Below are 10,087 nucleotides of genomic sequence, written 5' to 3' on the forward strand. Positions count from 1 at the left end.
ATAACTTACAAAGATAGAACCAAAATGGAGGTTTATTCAAAAAAATTATATACCGTGGGCTTATTATTTTGATTCTGAATCCTTCATTTCCCTCGTGAATTTATTAACCTTTTTATGGCTTTTTGTTAGAGGCTTTTTATGGCTATAAAGTTACTAATTAATAATGTCAAACTAATATACTACCAAAAAAAAAGTCAAACTAATTTTTTTTTCCTTCCTTCTCATGTATCTAATGTCTGTGGGAGTGGTCATACAAAACAAGCTTCCCTTTGCTTCCAAAATAAATAAAAAGACAACCATGTAGCTGTTATTTTAAACAATAAATATAGAGGAGTGGAGAATTGTGGATATGTGATATGACAAAATTTTAGTGTTTTTGGCTGGTATTTTGAGGATTTGAATTGCACTCATAAACATTTTCTAGTCATCGTGGTCAACCTGTGAAGCCCAGATACGAGATACTGCACCGATACGATACTGCACCGATACGCCGATACGGAAAAATTTCAAAAATCAAGATACGATACGGCTGAGATACGTTAATAAAAGAAATTATATAATTAAATGTACAATATAATTATAATCATTTTTTTAATATGCAAATATATTAATTAACACAAGAAACCAGGCTCGTAGCACATTAACATAAATATAAATAATATTGACGATTAAGAGAGTGGTCATTAGACAATTACATACGCAATATATACCAAAAAGAGCACCATCAGTGCAATACATCAATGCTACACTATATCCAAAAGGAACATTGTTAGTGCTATACTATATCAATCCAAAAAAAGAAGCACTATATCCAAAAAAGAATACATCAGTGCTAAGAGTTAACACTAACATGTAACTAACTTTTACATCTCCTCTCCTCCATTCCTATCATCAAGATACAAATCAGCTTCCAAATTCGGTTAATCCAAAGACAACTCTGCTAACTTAGTTCCAACATCATCAAGCGGTTCATGCGCATCTCTACTAATGTTCCACATTCTTGATTGTCCTTTCTTATATCCATCTTCTTTCCTTGACAAGAAAATGGCCGAGCAGTTCAACGGTGGCCAAAGTGGACGGCGACCACTTTGGAAGAAAAAGTTGAAACCCTAATTTTTTAGAAAGGAGAAGATGCAATTGTTTGTGTGGTGTGGTGTGGGCCATACTGGCACCAAAGAAAGATAAATGAAATGTATATATATTATAATAATATAATGTTTTTATTCTTATTTTTTTTTTAAAAAACAGAAATCAAAATAATATAAAAAAACACAAGTATCCGTGCGTATCGGGATGTATCGGGAAGTATCGGATAATTATTTTTTAAAAAAATAAAATTTAATATTTGGATACTCTCCGGATACGTATCGGGAAGTATCGGGCAGGTATCGGTGCAGGATACGCAGGGGATACGGTACGTCATCCATTTTGAAGTATCGAGGCTTCACAGTGGTCAACACATCTCAGCTATTGAATGAAGATAAGTTTTGTGATTTGTATTTTAATTTTGATTTGAGATATCAAAAGATGATTGTTATTAATTTGCGTTAAGTCCAGGAGTGGATCCAGACTCTATGTATACGTGGAACTAAAATTTCAAAGAAACAATAATACAAACTATATTAAAAATAAGAAATAATATTGTTTGATACAATACATTACAATGAAAATCGTCTCCTATCCATTTGTTGAACATGAGCTAAAATGACATCATTGTTAGTTGTTAAAAGAACATCTCTTTCTATATAAGTTACTAGACGGCCATTTAGCCACTGATCATCCATTTTGTTACATAGGTTACTCTTCACAACTTTCATATCTGAAAAAACACGTTCCACAATTGCAGTTGCTACCAGCAAGAGCAAAGCCAACTTCAAAAGTTTATAAACCATAGCAAATGTGTTGCACTTATTTGTTTCCACAGGTTTTGCACAAAGATTTGAAAACCCTTTCAACTTAGCAAATTTTGGGACAGATCGAACATTTGTAACATAATTCTTAAGTTGAGAGCGTAACGCCACTTTCGGCACATCTATAAAATTATTTGGATAAAACTCAATCATCCTCAATAATTTGTTCACATAAAAAACTGCAAATAATTTTGCAGGACTCAAGCATGAAACACAATGTAAAAATTCAGTATTCTATTGTTGTGTTTTATCTATTCTAAAAAAAAGAAAGAAGGGAAAAGCATGTGGAGCTATAGCTCCACATAGACCCAATATGGGTCCGTCCCTAGTTAAGCCTCCGATTTACTAGGGAAATGAACTCTATTAATTTGAAATTTGACGAGATGTAAGTAAAGTCAGATAAAGAATTATACCACTCAAGAATCAAAATTAGGTTTTCACGAACAATTCATTATTTGATGGATCAAATAGTTTTAATTTAATTTAAGTAGCGAAATTTTATTATTATTTTATAGGTATTTTGATTTCATATATGTGTGTGTATATTCAACGTCTTTCATGCAATGAAACGTGTGATTTCATTCTAATTCTGACCCAAAAACATTCTTCATCTGTTGCATCAAGATTCCATATTGAAAAGCAAAACCCCAAAAAATAAACGCATAAGATATCTTTTGAAAGAAAAAGGTAAAGAGTAGGCAACAATGTACCAAGATTCTTATCCAAAACTATAGTGTTTTAATCACTTCTATTATGGTGAATAATATAATGTTCTTATTTTAAAATTAACTTCTAATCTCAAAAAGTATAGACTTTATTCCTAAAGGGAACATTTTGGTACTGATTTTTTGAATAGTTGATATTCCCTCCCCCTTCTTGTCTTTTTTATGCCAATCGGCAAACTGACCTTGTAAACTTTAATCAATCTTTGGTATTGTATTTTGGTAGATTTGAAAATTTGTGTGTGATGATGATATTTTTTTCGAGTGTGATGATGATAAATTGACAATTATAACAATGTTAATAAATTATTCTTCCACGTCTTCATGAACATAACTCAGCTGATAAAGACAATGCATAATATATGTAAGAGTCAGGGTTCGAACCCCGAACATCCTACTTAGTGTCCTCGAAAAGGTGAATTTAGAGCCGCTGGACTACTTGACAATGACAAAAAAAAAAATTATTCTCCCATCACAACAACAAGGACGAAACACCTAACAAAGTAAGACCTATTGCAGTTACGGTTCAAGGCCCATTCATGCAATATTGATCCTTAGAAGGGGACTTAGATTCTCACAAGCGTTAAAGTGAATTAAGAAAAGTCATACAAGGTTAATTCCCAATCTCTTGGTGAACTGCCCTAATAACTAATATATCTTTGTTTTGGTTTGAAAGGCTAACCTTATAGAAATGCTAACCTAGATTTGATTCAAGATCAAAGGAATTGAAAAGCATCAAGAACAATATATACATTAAATAAGCATAATTCAAATAGATTTAATAAAATAAAATTTCCATGTACACTTATCCAACAATTCAATAGAGGTCCATCTCCAAAGTCCTGATCAAAGTGTTTGGTTACTCATGGTAATTAAATTCATCATTAAGGAAAAAAATAAAAGTGTAGATATAAAATAACAAGTGAAAAGGGGTTGGAAAACACCCCTTTTGATTTCCATGGTCACACCTCTAAGTTTCTGAGCCATCAAAATTCTGAATAAATAATTTTGGGTGAATACAATCTTAATAGGAAAATTCTCATTCCCAACATGACGGGTGCATGACCTAAAAACAACGAAATTGTTTCTTTCACCTTTAGCGTGCCCTAAGAATGTGTAGGCGTCTGTGATGACAGGTCATCTTATGTTATTTTTAGCATGTTTTTCAGTTTATTTTAGTACGATTGCAGCAAAAAGGAGGAGTACTAGAACGATTGCCTATGATTTCGGGACTTTTGTAATGTTTTCTATATTTGAGTCTGTAATTCTAGTTTTTCCGAAACATACAAATTTGAGGGGGGTTTTGAAGTAATTCACGAAGAAATCATGCAAATCGGCAAATCAAGAACAACCGAAGAATTGTGAAGATTCAAGAAACAAGAATAAAGATTCAAGAGGCCTCAGAATACTTACAAGTGGGAGGAATTCTGTTCCCAAAGTACCGAGGTAAGTTATTTGAAGACGAAGACCTAAAAACGACAGAAAATCGGAAATTGGGCCCGGAAGAGAGGCAGAATGCGCCTAGGGCATTTCTTATGAGCCCTGTGCATGCAACGGGGAATGCACTATGCGGCCCGTGCATGCAAAAAGTCGGGGCACAACTGTCTTTTCCTTCTTCCGAAATGGGTAAAGCCCACACTTTTATCCCAAACCCAGGTAGAAACTCTTACTATAAATACCAGCCTTCCTCATTCACAATTTCTCGTTCAGAACTGGAGCAGTTTAAGAGGAAGGCAACTTTGGAGCTTCGGGAGAGTGTCTATCTTCTCCTTGATTTTCTAGGGTATGTTTTTATCTTTAGTAATTTGTTTTTAGTTACCATGTGTAACTAAATCTTTTTATGTTAGAGTTCTAAGATGAACCTCTGTATATTTTTGTTGGATATTTATTTAATATAATGTGTCGTCTATTTTATTTATTTATTTATTCTTTTATTCGCTATTAAGTTTTATTAGATTATAGTTTTGTTTCTGTGAGAGGTGCAACCCTAGATTAGGTACTTAGGTTGTGACAGGACCTAACATTGCTATCACTAACCGGATGCTTATATCTTGATATTTTTTTCAAGCCAAAAAGAAAATAAATTAAAAATGTCACAGGAAGTACAAGACTGGGGAGACATGTACCTGACCCAGTAAACCACAAAAACACAACCCGTAACGGGTAATACAACGATTCAGTACATAAGTGGTATAAAAAGAAGAAACCATAAACAATCACTACCACGGACAATCCAGCGAACCCACGTATGGGCGTGAAACCGAATTGCAAAATAAAAACGTAGAGTGAGCATTCAGGGTATTGAGTAGGCGTATGAATCGTCAGCCAACACAGAAACGATCCAAGTTCCACAACTCCCTTCCAAATGAAGCAAGTAAAACGCCCTTTCAGGCCAATCCAACCAGATACGAACCGAAGCACGAATTCACATCGGTCTTGAAACTTTAGTCGTAGTTCAGATCGAGGGATGAACAGACGACGAAAATTCAACACAATCCACCAAAGTCGCGTAAAGCGATTGCAGCAGATAAAATCTTGAGGTACGATAAATGGAAAACTACTGCCAACACAGAGTCTCCACGTACTTAGCCCTTTCGAGCATCAACAGACTAGATAACCCAATCTCAACACCAGAGTAAACCAGAATCAAGACTTACGAACAAACCAAGTCGGAACAAACCCACCACCACCCAACAGAACCTTCCTGTAACAAAACAAAAAGCAAACAGAAACAAAACAACACAGAAAAAACCAAACTCCAAGTCCAACTGGGTCAAAGCTCCTGCCACAAACCAGCGAATCAGACAGATCAACGTCTGATCTGACCCATCAAAGCCTAACACCAAAGGATGAACACCTAGGAGCTGACAACGATCGAAAGCAGAAATGATGACTGTAGCGACAGAGAAGATGAACCCAGTCGACGAAAGGAGGCCAAAAAACCTGTTTTTCCGACAAACCACTGTCGAGAAAAAAAGGGCCTAGTCGCAGCGGCGCCGACGATAAGCTTTGTGATGGTGACGACGATGAAGCAAGTTGTACCACCACCATATTTAAAGGCTACATCTTGTGAGATCAAATTTGGATTTGGGTGGGGGAGAAATGGAAGGCGGTGCGGCTGAGTTTTGTTTTTAGAGAGTGGTTGGAGAAAGAAGTTTAGAGAGAGAAAACCAAAATATCTGTCTAGGAAGTAAGTGATTGTTAATTAGGCAAAGATACCACATGAATTGTTGACCCTAGACGTAGGTACCCAGTGGATGATACCCATTGGGTCGTGTGGTGCATTACCGAATCTAGGAATTAACTGGTTAGTAATTAGGGAAACAAGCACCTAGCTGTCCAACTTAAAGCTATAACCTAGTAAGACCATTCTTTTGAAACCCTTAGTAAGGTAGACGTAGATTAGGGCTGCATGTTTGTAGAACTACTAAGTAAGCATAGAGAGAGAGAGAGAGTGTTATGAGTGTCCTAAGATTCATAGATGGGCAGACCTAAGGGAACCTTGGCCTTCATTGCCTTGGGAAACACTGGAAATCCAATTTAAGTTTATGTTTCAATTACCTTTGAATTAGCAAGACCTCGCACGTAAGGATCACCGTGCGATCAGCGTGTGCAGTTAGTCATCAGAGGGAAAGGTCTAATTAGGTATCCAGTGGATGATGCCCATTGGGCCAGGTGATGCCCTACCTATTTAGGAAACTCCCAACGGCCTTATCACTTGTATAGTCTACCTAAGATAAATAAACGCGACATTTATATTATTTACTATCCAACAACGAATATACAGAGGGGATTCGAAGAATCCTAACCGCTGCTTACTTTTCTACAACCAAAAATAGGTAAATTCGCTCTGTTGCAAACAGATAAAAATTGCAACTCACTTTTATACCGTCAACTTACAAAAATAAGTAACTAGAATTGTTCGGACGAAAGGACAATCCCTGTGGATACGATACTTTATTACTTAATGTGAATGACTGGTACACTTTCCATAATCAAAGCGAGAGTTACATTTCGCACGACATCAGCCTGCCGAGGCACATGAGACAGAGACATATTACATTTTATCTCATCCAGCACATGCAAGGCTTACGGAGCCGCGTGGGAGAAAGACTGATTTTCCTTTTTTTATTTTTTCTTCATTCTTCATATGTTTTTCATCCTTAATATGAGCTTGGGACTTGGCCGTTATAAGGATATGTATGACATAGTCAAGTATATGTCGTCTCTCTGTCTTGAAGTGGTCTATTGAGATGAAGGACTTTTTAGAGAAACACTCATTTGTCCTTGAAGATTGAAAAGCTACTGAGCCAAGTTAGAGTTGAGCGTGTAATCTTTAGTACTGAATCCAGATGATTGTTTTGATATTTTTATATCAATCATCCAAATGATTTCTCGGTTAGATAAGTGAGCTTTAACGTTAGTGCAACTCAGAGCCGTTCCTTGGCATGTGCAAGGAGCTCTACGGAGTCGAGCCTCTAATTTATGGGGGCCTCAATTATTTCTAGGGGTATGAGTATAATTGTTGGGATGTAGGATAATATTTTCTTTTGTTATGTAGGTCTAAATCAAACACTTATTATTTGTCAAAAATAAAGAGTAAATGGACAAGTTAGCTACACATCTATCAACAACAAAAATTCAACAAAACAAATTAAAATCAAAATAATGCTTATTGTTAATTTGCAATTGTTTAAATTATCATTAATTATTTTTATTAGGGGACATTTTTAATATTAGAACCGAGCCTCCAATTTTTTTGGAACGGTCCTGGTGCAACTTACCAAGCATATGATCATCATGTCTAGACGATGACTTGGACTTCTAGCCCAAATGATTGTTTGCGTTGATGCTCCATTGACCAAAGAAGGTGTTTATGTGATAATCAACTTGTCTTGTGCTTGATGACCACTTATCATTTTCGTTGCTCGTTTTCTAGTCAACCAACCTTTATATTAAAACCAGAGGATTAACCTTGTTGTATATTTTTGTATTTTTCTTTATACTAACATACACACTTGAACACATATATTGGAAAAAGTTGTTCCTTTACTATAGGAAAATGATTCGTAAACACCCCTTTTCATACCACTTCTCCATACACCTCCTAGCTGGCAGGTATTTTTGTAATTTCAAAAGAAAGAAATTTTTTTAAATCTGTTCTTACAAAAACTGGCTTAAAAAGTTCAAAATAATTAAATGCAAAAACATTGGTATCTTCGGAACCCAAAAGAAAAAATTATCCTTCAACCTTGATGTTTATGTCCAAATTACCAAGATATCCCAATAGTAAAAGCACAAATTAGATGGTGTCATGAAACTGCTAGATATTATCATAAAGAAAATTTTGATTATTTTCTTTTTAAATATTATGTAGAGATGTATTGTGAATTAGAAAAAGAACTCAAAAGAATAGCAAGATAAATGGATGGTCTTATAAACCCATTTGGAAAAATTATACCACAACCATTTATTTTGAAACCTAATTATAATGAAATTGACAAAGTAAAAAACCAAATTAATTGGTGTAGAGAAACAGCATATTGGTTTCTAATAATTGAAGATGATTATTTTACATACTGGGAATATGAAAATTTAGCAAACTAGTTAAGTCAAGAAATACAAAAGTTTGCGCATGGTTAATAAGGGTGTAAGTGAAAGAATACAAGATATTTTTGAAAATCTAACAATACTTCAGAAACAGCTAGATAAAATAGTAGAAGCTCTACTAGAAATAGAGTTTGAAGAAAAACTCAATAAAAAATTATCTAATCTGGAAGAAAATCAAAGATTGTTAGATGAAAAACTTTGTATAAAAATAGACGATTTAATCGACTTATTAAAACTCTTACCTATAAGAGATAAATGTTTTACCCTAGAAGAATTACAAACTTTTGTCAAAAAAGAAGGGGGAGATATGATAGAAATCCCTGAAAAAACTGAAAAATCAGAAAAAGAAATTCACTTTTTTGCGCCATTACCTTAATATGGACGAAACAGAAGAAGAAATAGCTAATCAGCTAAATGAATTACAAACACTAATGGCTTCTTTAGACATTAATAGAAAAAAATCAAATAACAGAAGAGTCCGACGACGAAAACAAATTTGTCTACGACTTTGGATCAGAAAGTTCTTTCAGTATGGAAGAAGAACCACAAGTAGGACTTGTGAAAACTGATGAACAACCAGAATCATCAGAACAAGGTCGTAAAAGAGGACGTCAAGAGGGTAGAGAAGAATTTATCCATCAACAAATCATTCAAGACAAAATGAATGATAGAAAATTTAAACAAATACCATCTAAATATATACCTACAATAAATCGCCACAAAGAAGATAATATTCAAAGAAGATAATATTTTAAACATTGACTGTAGTGAGGATATTAAAAAAGAGCTAAGGAGTTGGTATCATGATCACATGGTAACAATCCAATTAGACCCTACACTAGGGAAACTAAGTCCAAAAAGTATTTTTAACTATTTAAAAACAAAAACTATAGGAAATGCTTGGAGATTTATGTCTGAAAAATCAGATTCAGAACTTCCATCAACAACTGAAGAAGTAATAAATCATGTCTATTCAATTTTGAAAAAAGAATTTGTAGGTTTTGATGCGCCAGAAGCAGAATCAGACCTAGAAAACACAAACATTCATAGAATCCTTAATCTAAGAATCTGTGATATGTGTTATGTTGAACCATTTATATGTGAGTTTAGTAAATATTATTATGCAATATCTCCACAAAAGAGATTACAATATAATCTTTTAGGATTATTCTACAATAAACTTCCATCATCTGTAGGAACAATAATGGAAAAAGTAATCCAAGAACACCTAGAAGTAATCGTAGGATTAGATGATACTCTAGGAACAAGGATAACTGCATTAAGGAAATGGATATCCGAAAAATGCATGGAAAAAACTGCTAAAAGAGAAGCAAAAATAAATGTTTGCTGTGATAGAATTCGAGACAAAGTAGGAAACTACGGTTGTAATAAACCTAGGAGAAAGAAAAAGAAAAAAGTTTTTAGAAAAATAGATCGTTCTGAATATAAAAGAAAAAAGAAACTTCCTAAGAAATTCAATAAACAAAAATATTTTAGAAGAAATAAAAAATATCCTAAAAAAAATTCATGTCCTAAAGGAAAGAAAACATGCACATGTTGGTTGTGTAATGAAGAAGGACATTATGCAAATGAATGTCCTAAAAAGAAAGATTCTAAAAAAGAAACCTTGAAATTAATTTGGGAAGTAGGTTTCGAACCAATAGAATCATATATAGATTCTGACGAAAGTAGTATTTTTGAATATACTACTGAAGAAGAGATTGAAGAATGAGTAGAAAATTTTTAAAAAATGGAAACCCTAATGCAACATTTATCCAGATAACCCTGAATAAAAAGAAAATTATGGGTTACATTGATACTAGTGCTACTTTATGTTTTGGTAGG

At 34.0% G+C, this 10,087-nt stretch overlaps 1 pseudogene; it reads right to left on the minus strand.

Moving 5' to 3' along the window:
- Positions 1–1,622: 1,622 nt before the first annotated feature.
- LOC146916860 (uncharacterized) lies at positions 1,623–5,683 on the minus strand (annotated as a pseudogene).
- Between the last annotated feature and the right edge of the window lie 4,404 nt (positions 5,684–10,087).

This window comes from Medicago sativa, chromosome 6, assembly GCF_051527215.1.
Source record: "Medicago sativa cultivar Bolivia chromosome 6, Bolivia_mono, whole genome shotgun sequence".
NCBI classification, from domain to species: Eukaryota; Viridiplantae; Streptophyta; class Magnoliopsida; order Fabales; family Fabaceae; genus Medicago; species Medicago sativa.